Below are 13,313 nucleotides of genomic sequence, written 5' to 3'. Positions count from 1 at the left end.
TTGGACCGATTAAAGCGTGGGCTTAGTGCAAGCCCGAAACTTTGAACGTAAGTAAAGATTAGACGAAACAATCAAAACCCTACTGAGGCAATCAACCAATCGAATCATCCCCAAAATCAAGATGCTTTCAATGGCGGGTCGATTGAGGAACACAAGAAGCCTTCGATCATTGGCCACAGCTACGATGGGTGGAAATGAAAGCAGCAAGAAGAAGGTGACATTGTACTCGAGAATCAGCCCGCTTGGAGACCCTGGTTTAGCCATGACACCCGAGCTAAACGATTGGATTGAAGCGGGAAAGAAGGTGAGGTTATCGGAGGTTAAGCAGATTATTCACGATCTTCGCAAACGCAGACGCTTTCATCATGCTTTAGAGGTAGGTTTGGTAGTTACCATATTCTGTTATTGTATGCATTAGTGTAAACAGTAAAAATATTTCGCTTAAATTGTCAGCCAGTTACTGATGGTTTGGGACTTTGGGCTAAAATCGAACCAAGAAACCACTTGTCTTTGGTTTCATGAGCTTGAAATTTTGGGTTGAAAAAAAGTTGCCCAAAATAATGAATTTGGGTCTGCTATTGGGTTAAAATATATGAGCTACATATATATTAAATTATTCTAAGTTACTTTAAATGAATATTTCGGTTTTCATTACATGTAAAACCAAACTATTGGTTTTTGTTTTGGTTCTGTTTTTTTGGTTTTAGATCATTTTTTACATTTTCATGTACATCCATTCAGCCAGTGAACATATGTTTCCTTTTTTGCTTCATGTGCCTAATACAGATTTTCGGGTTCGTTTGGTGTCGGACCCACCAACACGGCCTGTTTAACAGTACTAGCCTCCTATGCATACTCGCATAGTATATACACTTTTGACTAGTGTTATATACATTTTTCATTTAGTAATTGCCATATGCATCGGATTGTAAATGAGACAAGCCAAGCCCGAGCTCGTTTTGATTTCTATTTTTGAAGCTCGAGCTCGGCTCAGGATAGGCTCATTCGTTATTTATTAATTTTTTGATATTTATAATGATAATTTTTATATAATAACATAAAATATATTATTTAGTTTTTTCTGTTGTAATTTCATATACAATATTGGTTATTAAATATTTCATAAATTAAACAAAAAATATATAAATAGTAAGTTCGTGAACCTACTTTAGCTTGATAAATGAAGCTTGGATTCATTTATTAGACGAGCCTCGGCTCTTTTACACCCCTACTTATAATATTTTACCATGCTGCAGGTTTCAGAGTGGATGAACAAGAAAGGCTTATGTGCATTCACACCAACCGACCATGCGGTTCAGTTAGACCTGATCAGTAAGGTCAACGGGTTCCTCGAAGCTGAAAAATACTTCAACGGGCTACCTGAGCAAGACAAAACCGGTAAGACATACGGGGCCCTTCTCCATTGTTATGTCAGACAACGAGAAACCGAGAAAGCACTTTCACTTTTCCAAAAAATGAAAGAAAACGGCCTCGTTTCATCACCCGTCACATATAATGACATCATGAGTCTTTATGTTCGTACAAGTTCACGACTTGTTAAACGAGGTGAAAAAAAACGGAGTGTCTCCCGACAATTTAAGCTATAGAACGCTTATAAACGCGTACGGGGATAAAAAGGGTAAAATGGACATTGCGTCTCTCGAAAAAATATTAAAGGAAATGGAGGACGATTCGAATATCATCATGGATTGGAACACCTATGCTGTTGTTGCTAACTATTATATAAGGGGCAATCTTTTAGACAAGGCGAGTGACGCGTTAAAGAAAGCTGAAAAACTGGTTGAGAAAGACGGGTTAGCATATAACCATGTAATCTCGTTACACGCGCGTTTAGGTAACAAGGATGACGTCATCAGAGTGTGGGGTCTACAAAAGAGCGCATGTAAGAGACGGGCTAATCGCGATTACATCACGTTAGTGGCGTCATTAGTGAGACTTGGTGAGTTTGAAGAAGCCGAAAAGGTGTTAACCGAGTGGAATACATCGGGAAACGTTTATGATTTTCGGGTTCCGAGTATTGTTATTGACGGGTATGTGAAAAAAGGTTTGTGTGATGAAGCGAAGGATTTGCTTGATCGGTTGGGGAGGGACGATAAGTGTACAATGCCCGATAGTTGGGTGGCCGTGGCGGTGGAGTTTATGAAAAAGGCGATGTCGGGGCGTGTATAACTTGTGTGGAAAGTTTGATCAATTTAAGGTTGAAGGGAGATTGGGAACTTAACTCGGATGTTGTTGAAAAGTTGTTGGAGGGTGTCGGTGAGAAGGGGCGCGTGGACGATGTGGATGCGTTGCTCAAGGAGTTGAGGACATTTATGAAGTTTGATAGAGGGATGTATCATAGTTTGATGAAAGGTTGCATTAATGGCGGGAAAGAAGTAGGTAAAGTTTTGGAACATATGAAGGATGATGGGATTGAACTATTGAAGAAGATGAAGAAACAAAGAAGATTTGTGGATTGAAGCAGAAGGCTTAAGGATTCAAGGTTGTGAAATGACAAGATTGCCCTCCACCCAACCCCTATCAACACACACCTCTTTTTTTCTTCTAGTTTAGTAGGTGCAAAACAATGTTGATTTTTAATGTAATGTTCCTAGTTTTTGCTGCCAAATTTGTAAGTGTGTTGCATGCTAATGATTCACTTATATGTTGTATTGTGGTAGTGAGATGCAAGTACCTGCTTCTGAACCTTAAAACCCTAAATGAGCCTAGATCGTACGTTCCAAAATAATATTTTGTTTTGTACATTTTATTCTACAACACTAAATTTGTTCATCATATACATAGGAAAAAGCAGATTTAAATTGTAATGGTAAGTTGTAATTAAAGTACTTTCCTCTTGAGAAAATGCAAGCAGATTTGTCAAATGCATATTTTTTTATATTGTTTTAGGTGGTTTTATATTATATTGACATTTTCATTATTCTTTCCCCATTGGCAACCAACCATCTCCATCACTGTGATATTGCAGCGAAGATTGTCTTTTAGTTTGTTGTTTTTCAAATGTTTAACAGTCACATTTCTTTCAGTTTGTTTGTCTAATCTTGCCTTATTCTTTATTTAATTGTGTATATTGATGCATAGTCATTTACTTATTTATATTGGTTATTGATAAACTAGCCATAATTTTAAGAGTTGAGGTTTCAAATAAATCATGTTTAAGGTTTCAAGCCAACCTTAACATCTGCACCTATAATATTTGTAAACCTTGGTAAAGTTGGAGTGCATTTCAAACCTTTAAGCTATTCATTAAATCCTGTATAAGTGAATAACTTTATTCTTTAAAGTATAATTTTTTATGAAAATGAGTCCAAGGAAAACTCTACAAGAAATTCTTTTTGAAATACTCAAATTCAAAGTTTAGTTAAATTAATTGGTATAAAGAGACTAAAGATTGGGAGGGTGTCTTACCTTATCTTTATATGATCTAACAAAATACAGCAACTTGTGGTTACGCTACCTTTTTTTTTTTTGAAAACTAGTTACACTTATATGAATTAACTTGTTTCATTTAACTATTATTTATACTCGTGAATTAGTTAAACCAAATGAATCAAGGGTGATTGTAAAATAGCCAAGTGTTCCGACATTTCTCTTTTATTATACAAGGAGATTATCTGTTATAACTTGTACCTTAAATAATATACAATTATAAGAAAATTCAGTTATGTAAACTTATGGTGTAACAATTATTTCATTTTGTGCTCACATTTCAAATTTTCAAGAATTTAAAAAATGAAATAAAAGTATAATAAAATGACTAAAATAGTAGTATATTATCTTATACCAAAATATTATCTAAAATATCTCATTCTAACATGCCTGATAGGATATTTATTCCATCTTTTAGGTTTATCAGTAAAAAGCTCCACAGTCCATATAAACTTTGTCTTTTGAGGGTCAATACAATCATATCTCAATTTTATATTGAATCACATGAACTGCAAATATTAAATAAATTGTGCCATTATATCTCGTTCAATTTAATATTGTCACAAAACATTAACTTCCCTAAATTTCGGTCCATAAAGTAGTTCAGTAGGTCTCATTTTACATTTTTCCAAGCCACAAAATTCCAAGATTCTTTGTCCAAGATTTCACACTTTCTTTCTTTCATTCTTTCTTTCTTCTTTCACTCAGTAAACACACTGTTGTTCAAGTTCTTGCACAAACCCTACCTAAATGTTACAAAGTTTTGATCTTTATTAAAATCAAAATGAGGGTTTCATTAGGGACAGTCATTGGAAGATTTCCCTTTTCTTCTTCAAGCAATGATGGTGAGCAGAATCATACTCTTGAAGTGGGTGACGTCATCAGGCATGATAGAAGATGCAGAGATATACCTTTTCTTGTGTTCTTCATTGCATTTTGGATTGCTTTGTTTGTTAACTCCAGTTTTGGGTTCTATAAAGGCAACCCTTTGAGGTAAATTTATCAAGTTCTTGTTTCTTGAAATCCCATTTTACCCCTTGTAAGTTTGACTTTGTGAGCTGACAATTTAGTTTTTTTTTATCAATATACATGATGAAACTAATGCTATATAAAAATCCCATTTGCCTTTTGATTTGTGTACTTGTTTGCATGAATTATTCAATTTAGGGGTTTATAAAGGTAAAACCTTTAAGGCATCTTTAGCAATAATCTTGATGTTCTTGAAGCCCATCTCTACAATTTGATATTTGTTTAGTGTGTATTAATTTATGGTTTTAATAAGATTAGAACTCTTGATTTTGATTTTAATATGTAGCCTATATGTGATTAAAAGTAAAACTCCATTATACCTTTTGTTTAAGTTTACTTTAGTTTGTGTCCATATGTGATTTTAAAGTCATTAAACTTGTTAAAAGAATAAGATTACTTCAATTACACTCCTAGCACATATGCTTTATACATTATACAACAATTGGAGCAAAACCAACCATAAAGCAACAATTTTTCGGCTTTAACGTTGTTTAATTTTTAAAATAAGCCAACAAATCAAGTTAATGAGTGTCGTTAGATTCCAACTTTAATTACTTAGATGACTTCTAATAGTAGTAAGTTGTAAGGGCGTAAACAAGCCGAGCCCGAGCTCGTTTAGGCTCAAGCTCGGCTCGTTTAAAACTGTATTTCTAAAGCTCGAGTACGGCTCATGAGTAGTTTTTCAAACTCAAGCTCAACTCATTTATATTAGTTATTTAATTATTTTATTTTGTATATTTTAATAGTTATTTACATATATATTTATAATCATAATTTTTATATAGTATATAATATCTATTTATTTTATCATAATATTGTATATAATAATAGTTATGATATGATTATATTAAAATAGAAGTTATGTAAATAAAAAGCTCATTTAGGCTCAAGCTCGATATGTGAAGCTTGGACTCAAGCTTGTTTATGCAATGAGCCTCAATAAAAGCTCGAGCTTGTTTAAGCTAGATTAGATTCGATTTTTTAACGAGCCGATCTCGAGTAGCTCACGAGCGGCTCGGCTTGCTTACACGCTTAATTAAAGTGTACCATATTGTGGCTCCTTTTTATGTTTATTTTGTGCAAGTTAAGTGAAGATGTGATTCTGGGTCCCATTTGCTAGACGTATAACACACTTCTATTTTATTTTTTTATTATATGCATGTTGACATTGTCAATGTTTCGTCAGGCTTGCTCATGGTTTAGATTACAAAGGGAATGTGTGTGGTGACAAGAATGGAAATCCCAATCTTCATGGACTAGGAGTAAGATATTGGGTAAACCCTAATCAAGTATTTGAAAGCGGGTTCAAAGATACTCATTCGGACTTAGAAGATTTCAAAAGCATTTGTTTAAAAGATTGTCCTGTGCCCTCTGAAGATTCTCTCAAGTGGGTGTGTAATTATCCCGAAGGGGACGAAATCTGGCTTTCAATGAAACAATGGGTGGCTCGGGATTATGATTATTTCTCGTTTTTAACGCCTGATATGAGAAAATCATCCTTACAACTTCTTGGCCCATGTTATCCTGTCCTTTTTCCAAGTGTAAATGGTAAGTGCTACATAGGACTGTTCAAAAAGTTCACCGCTCTCTTGTAAACGAGCCGAGCCAAGCTGGCTCGTGGCTTGCTTGTTTATATTAAGGCTCAAATTTACACACACACACACACATATATGTATGTAACTTAAAGCGACATTTTTAATAAAACAAATAAAAAAAGTTACTAAAATTTCTCGTTTGGCTCGTTTTAAAGTAAAGGCCAGTTTAATATATACACTAATTATGCAATTTTTAGTTTATAAGTTCTTGATTATGTGTATGCTACAAAGATTTGTTTTACTTTCTATATATACTAATGCGTGTAATATATAATCATTTTTTTTAATAAACGAGCAGGCTTGACAAGCCACGGCCTGGCTCGTGCTTTTGATGAGCTTGGCTTGAGCTCAACCTTTCAGCTTGTTAAGATAAACGATCAGGCTTGGTTTGTAAATGAACTGAGCCTGAGCCCACCCTTGCTCGACTCGGCTCGGCTCCGCTCGGCTTGTTTACAACCCTAGTGCTACACAAAATCCTTTTTTTTTGGTATAGAGACTTACCAATATAGTCATTACAATATACATATTTGCAGTTTTGTGGAGTTGTGAATTCATGACGCGCAAATCAAACGCATCTCTTCAACAATGGCACCAAATGGGTGGACAAACAGTTGATGATGGCATGATGTTAGATAAAACGGTTCACAAGTCCATTAACTCTCAATCGTCCGTCTTAAAGGTTTGAAATTTATCTTTGCAAGCTCCTAAACTAAGTTCTTTAAATGTTAAGTCAATTAATAAGAAAACTAAAATGCTAAAAATTTGTTTATGCAGCGTTATGTTGCGGATATTAGGAAAGCATGGCCTGTCTTGATTGTATGTGGAGGATTAATACCTTTAGTGTTATCGCTGACGTGGCTTGCAATGATTCAACGCCTTGTTGCTGCGATGACGTGGATAACGGTCGCCCTTTTTGATATTCTTATTATTACCGTCACCATGTTCTTTTATTTGAAAGGTTCGACTCCTCTTTAAGAATTCTTTTGACCTCTTAACAATGCTACATTTGATTGTGTTTTATCGTGACAAATACCCAAAATGCCCTTACATAACGATAGTCATTAAATGAATGTGCATCATATGAATGAGCATTGGGGTAAAAGTGTTCTTTGTCGTGTTTGCACATATAAATAAATTAATTTATAGAAGTAAAGTTTTCTCCATTTTTAAGAATTACTAGAAGGGGTAAATTTGCCATTTATGCAGTTATGCTTACAAGTTTCTAAATACAGAAATGCTGCAATTAAAACAGGTTCTTTGTTATACAAACCAAATTAGTTAGGGTCTAGAATTTAAAAATGTAGAAAAGTAAAGTTTAATCCTATTTTTGGTAATTACTGTAAGGGGTAAATTTGTCATTTATAAGTTTCTGATAACATGGAAATGCCGCAATAAAAACAGGATCTTTATTGTAGAAACTAAATTAGTTCGGGCCAAGAACTCAAAGAATGTTGAAAAAGAAACTTTCATCTTATATTTGAAATGTTGGTTTTTAAACAGCTATACGAATATCAAGCTGAATCTTGTTATTACTTTAATACCCTTCAGCTGGATGGATCGGAAATGATGCCATCTCACCAATCATTGGCAAGCATGATCCATATTATCACTTATCTGGTCGGGTAAGTAGCTCGTTAAACTACAATTCACTATATCTAAAGGTGACATACTGACAGTTTCAACTCATAATGGGTTGATATGGGTCTTGCTTTATCTCAAATGGGTCATATTAAAAATTTAGCTAAAGTCTGTTATTTGATACATACTGCTTCATAATTTGTGTTAGATATTATAATGTTTTCTAATCCGAATTAACCCAATAAATATTTATACAAAAAGTTAGTAAACAATGGACAAAAGTGCTTGCTTGCCAACACACCCCTTACGTCTTGCACTTAAAGAATGACCCGTTGCAACCTGAGCACCAGGGTGTAAACGAGCCAAGCCACAGCTACTTAAGATTGGCTCGTTAAAAGCTCGAACTAAACCGAGTTTAAATAGGCTCGAGCCCTAGCTTGAGCCTAAAAATGAGCTTGTTTAATATACAAGCCCGGGCCCGAGCCCGAACTTTACTTATCGAGCTCGAGTTGGGTCATGCACCTAACCGAGACCCTGTTATTTATATAATTATATTTAATGTGTATTTATATAATAAGTAATATTATTTATGAGGTTATGATCAACATAACTAAATAATATACATATAATGTTATAATAATTAAAAAAATGTATATAAGTGAATTCATAGATTATAAACAAGTGAGCACGGACCGAGCTCGAGCTTTAAAAAGCTACTCATGAACCGAGCTCGGGCTCAGCTCGGTTCATTTACACATCTACCGAGCATGTCTGAATTGTTACCCAACCCGAAGATGTTTTATATTTTCATATTGTTTCAGGAACAGGGCCATCTTCAATTTGTTGCAGTACTCATGACAATCATTATGGCTGTGACCATTCTCTCATCGATTGCCATTGCCCGCCGAATCGTTATGGCAACCTCTGTACTAAAGGCAAGCGTTAAAGTTGAATGCTTTTACAAAATAGCCTTAATTTCAAGATTCATGAGCAAATTTCTTGATTTATTTTACAGAAATAGCCTGAAATTCTAGATTAATGAACAAATATTTCCTGATTTGTTTTAAAATACCCTTAATTTCAAGATTAATGAACAAATTTTCTTGATTTATTTTACAAAACTACCCTTAGTTTCAAGATCAATGAACAAATTGTCTTGATTTGCAGGTTGCATCCAAAATTATAGGAGAAGTAAGAGCTCTAATTATTTTCCCAATTATGCCCTCTTCCGTTCTCGCCGTTTTTTACATGATTTGGATTTCGGCTACTCTTTACCTCCTGAGCTCGGGTCAAGTTGTCAGAGATAGATGCAATGCCAATTGTTGTGCTTACGATCTTCGATTAAATCATGTGAATTGTGAACGGTGTTGTGGGCATACGATTCACTACACTCCTCATATCGGGCTTGCGGTTTTATTTCACATATTCGGGTGGTACTGGGTCACACAATTTGTTAAAGCCTTTTCTTCAACGGTTATTGCGGGCTCGGTTGCTTCTCAGTATTGGGCCCGTGGTTAAGTTCTTGTAAGTTATCTTACATCTATGTTGGTTAGTCAAAGTATGAAGCCCATTTGGCGAGCCCGCCTTTAGGAAAAATTAAATTACCAATGACTTTCAGTTAGGGATAGTTTTGTAACTTTCATTTGACTATTTAGTTAGTCGCGTTTGGTGGCCTTACTCGTCTTTGTGATCATGTAGGGTTAAGATAATTAGAGGTAGGGTTGTAAAGGAGCTCTGGCTTGTTTAACTTAACAGAGCTCAATCTCTATATCCAATGCTCGAGCTCAACATGTTAGAAATTTTCATGCTCGAGCTTTGATCAGGCTTGGCTCAGTTATTAATTTTGTCCTAATATACATAGGGGTGTGCAATTGTGCATGGGCCGGTTTAGGCCCAAACTGAACCAAGAACAGAACTTTTGGGTTGAAATTTTTTCCACTTGGGCTTGAATTTTTTTGGCCAAATAAAATAGTCCAAAATAATGAGTTTGGCTTGAAACTTTGGGGCTAAATTTTTTGTTAATCATTAATTGGAGCCTAAAAAATTTTTGGGCTACACGATTTATTGTTTTTTGTAAATTACTGAACTTTTAATGATAAAAATTATAATTCATTAATTTAATAACAAAAGGAGGTTTTTTCGGGTTCGGTTTGGTTTTTCGCTATTCGTTTTGGTTTTTAGGTACATGCAAAACCAAAACCAAAACCGAACCGCAAATTAGATTTTTGAAAAAAAGATAAAACCAAACCATTGGTTTTGGGTTGTGTCTGGTTATTTCGGTTCCGTTATGTTCGTTTAAGTATAATATACTAGGATTGTATTATATAAAATGATATGAATAATAGCTCACTTGGGCTTGAGCGCGTTTAAGCTCGATCTCAAATAGCCCATGAGCGCCTCGGATCGTTTACACCCCTAATTAGAGGTAATAAATTTCTGAAAGAAAACTGATTTTGAAAAACATGTAAAGTTACGTAACTACCCCTAACTTCAATAAACTGATTCTAATTCTTTTGTGTCCTAACTATCACTCTGAATTTTCACATGTCATAATTAATGTGTACACTTGAAGTAATTGACACTGAATTATTATTGCAGCAAGAGATTTCATTTCTTCCTATATTCTCTTCGGTAAAGAGGCTTGCGAGGTATAATATTGGCTCTGTGGCTATTGGCTCACTTATAGTCTCGTTTGTTGAGTCATCAAGCCGGATACTAAAACCACTTCGCCGGAAACTAATGGTGGTTGATATTAGTACTCACAATCGAGTTGGAAATTTTTGTCTGTTTCTTCCCATTATGCCCTTACAGCTATCGAGTGGATCATCAAGTCGGTCAACCACAATGCATACATAATGGTAATTGTTTATACCGTTTTTCCGTCTTTCTTCATTTTGTGGGTCCCATATTCTTTTCTAGGACACAAAATACAAAGGGTATATTACAGTTTTGTCCTTTAACTTCAATAAGTACAAAAAACGTCCCTGAAGTTCATATGTTGTCAGTTGTCACACTTTTCGTCCTTTTCATTAAAATGGGTTAGCTTTTATGTGAAGTTTAAGGTAAAACTTGGGGCCCACTTAAATAAATGTTCATGTAAATTCCTCAAACTTTAATATAAAATGACAATATGAAAAGTATCAAAACTGTGTTACCAAAAACGATTTACTTCAGCAATCTCTCCATTTCAACAAGTGTAGACTTTCTATTTTGAAAGTCAAAAAGCATACTTTTCTAAATCATAATTATCACGTGTCATTGTACTTTCGACATTCTTGTTTGAAACTGTAACGTTCTAGTAGAGCATAATGTAATGTGGTTAAAATTTACGTGCCAAAAGTTTATAATATTTTTATGCATTTGCTTTTGCAGATTGCCATCACAGGTGAAAGTTTTTTTGCAGCTTCTGCAATGGCAACCGAGTTGATTAAGAACAATATTATGCGAATTGGGAAGGTGAATGTTATTGGAAATGTTATTCTTTTTCTTGGGAAGTTATGTGTTAGCCTTGCAAGTGCTTTGTTTGCATTCCTTATGTTGGATACTCACCCGTATAAATCTGCACACAACAAGGTCTCCTCGCCATTGATCCCCGTGCTAGTATGTTTTCTAACCACTTTCATGTCATAATTGTTCATCAATTTTAACGGGCAAAATGAAATATTTATTGTTTATGATATTATAAAGTTTGGAGCTAGGGCTGTTCAAGAAGCTCATGGCTTGCTAAAAGTTTGATAATTGGCTTGTTTGTAAACGAGGCAACGAGCCGAGCCGAGCCAGATCAGTTTGTAAACGAGCCGAGTCCAAGCCAAGGTAAGCTTGGCTCTTTGGCTCGCTCGTTTACTGGCCTGTTGGATCATTTAAATTAAAGCCAAATTTGAGTATATATAAATTAAAATTTTGTGGTTTACTAATTACGCATTGTGTATGTTAAAAAATATATATATTTGTTTCATTTATACGTATCAATAAGTGCAAATAAATAAAATTATTTTTTTCAAAAAAATAAACGAGCTGGCTGCCTGGCTCAATGAGCTGCGTGCCGGCTCAAGATTTCGACGAGGTAATCTCAAGGTCAACATTTTAGCTCATTAGGATAAACGAGCCAAGCCAGCTCGGCACAGTTTATAAACGAATTGAGGCCGAGCCCAAACTGGCTCCTCTTGACTCGGCTCGTTTATATATATACAATTTTAAACATTTAATAGGGTATATATGCAATTAAGTCTATTATGTAAATATTAAAATCAAGAACCTGTTAAAGAACTAGTTTTTAAGAAGAGAAATGTATAACCACATAAACACATGTATATTGCTTTAAACGTAATACATAAGGTCTAAGGTGGTTCTATAACCGCATAACCGTCTCTCTCTCTCTCTCTCTCTCTCTCTCTCTCTCTCTTTTACTGCATCTTATCAGCACCACATACAAATGCTTATTGTGATTCTTGCAGTTCTCTACTTAAACTTGGTTATGTATCGAGCGTGTCTGTGTCCAGGTTATCTTATAATATAAAACCTTTTTGTGAGGTTACGTCTTAATAACAAAACCCGTGCTTGTTAAACTTAAACAGGTATGTTGGGGTCTCGGTTATGTGGTGGCGACACTCTTTTTCGCGGTGGTTGAGATATCAATAGACACCATTATACTTTCATATTGTCAAGATTCTGAGGAACATAGAGGGACCACACAATATGCAACACCACTTCTCATGCAACCCCTAGATGACCCTATTGAGATGGATACTCATGAGCAATTACAAAGTAATCTTCTGTTGTATTCTCAAGATGTACAACAGCCGAGGCGTATGGTACAACATTCGGTTCGGGCAAATGTTTTGATCTCTAGGATATCATGTATTAATAGTTACAAGGTTAGGATAGCTTCCTCCTTACCATTGATTTATATGGGTTGTGAACAATTATTTGGCACGTAGTTACTATGTAAACGAACAAAAACAGTCGATCTCTATGTGACAGGTTGCGGTTTTGAGGATCGTTGGTCCAATTTTTTGGAGAATTATGATGTTGGCGGCACGTCAAAACGGGTTTGGTTGAAACGGGCTAGTCATGACATATATGGTTGGATTTGGATTGACTAGTAAACATTATAGAAACAGTATTATTTTGATAAGACAAAACAGCAAAAGATGTCCTTTATGTTTGGACGTTTTTTCAATAGACGTTCTTTCGCGAAACAAATGGTAGAAAGCATACTGTATGTTTCAAATTCATTTCACGTTAAGTCCTTTAGCCCTGACCCTGTTAAATATTTTCGTTAAATATAGTCATGTGTAATGCACATGAGGGTACTTTTGTAACTTTACACATTATTTAATAATTAAAACTAAATAAACATTTAAATTTAAGATAAATAAAATCCCCCCCCCCTCTCTCTCTCTCTCTCTCTCTCTCTCTATATATATATATATATATATATACCATCACCAACCAAACAAGCACCGTTTGCCGCCGCCTCCACCCACAACCACTAACCGTCGGTCGCCTCCACTGTAAGAACCCTAAATCCCCAATACTCATCATTTACAAAATCAAAAACCCTAACTTTGGCCCTAATCCATCTCCACCCATCTCTGTCTTGCCGTTAAATATATGGCCGGCCACCATCTAGCCATGACCAACACCACATCGCCGGCAACC

The 13,313-nt window shown here is 35.1% G+C and overlaps 2 pseudogenes across 2 annotated transcripts; both read left to right on the top strand.

Annotated features, from left to right (window-relative positions):
- Positions 1–121: 121 nt before the first annotated feature.
- On the top strand, positions 122–2,527 carry LOC143579525 (pentatricopeptide repeat-containing protein At4g21705, mitochondrial-like; annotated as a pseudogene). Its single transcript, XR_013143480.1, has 2 exons — positions 122–376; positions 1,257–2,527. The product of XR_013143480.1 is annotated as a pentatricopeptide repeat-containing protein At4g21705, mitochondrial-like (transcript).
- A 1,687-nt stretch (positions 2,528–4,214) lies between these two features.
- On the top strand, positions 4,215–12,589 carry LOC143579531 (choline transporter protein 1-like; annotated as a pseudogene). The gene is made up of 10 exons (XR_013143481.1): positions 4,215–4,443; positions 5,666–6,027; positions 6,608–6,753; positions 6,849–7,032; positions 7,623–7,696; positions 8,474–8,587; positions 8,820–9,176; positions 10,251–10,510; positions 11,025–11,252; positions 12,227–12,589. The product of XR_013143481.1 is annotated as a choline transporter protein 1-like (transcript).
- Positions 12,590–13,313: the final 724 nt, after the last annotated feature.

The sequence above is a fragment of the Bidens hawaiensis genome, unplaced genomic scaffold (genome assembly GCF_021521415.1).
Source record: "Bidens hawaiensis isolate Kalapana, Puna unplaced genomic scaffold, B.hawaiensis_p1.1 tig00029866_1, whole genome shotgun sequence".
Classification (NCBI taxonomy): domain Eukaryota; kingdom Viridiplantae; phylum Streptophyta; class Magnoliopsida; order Asterales; family Asteraceae; genus Bidens; species Bidens hawaiensis.
This window is presented reverse-complemented; position numbering and strand designations above follow the sequence as displayed.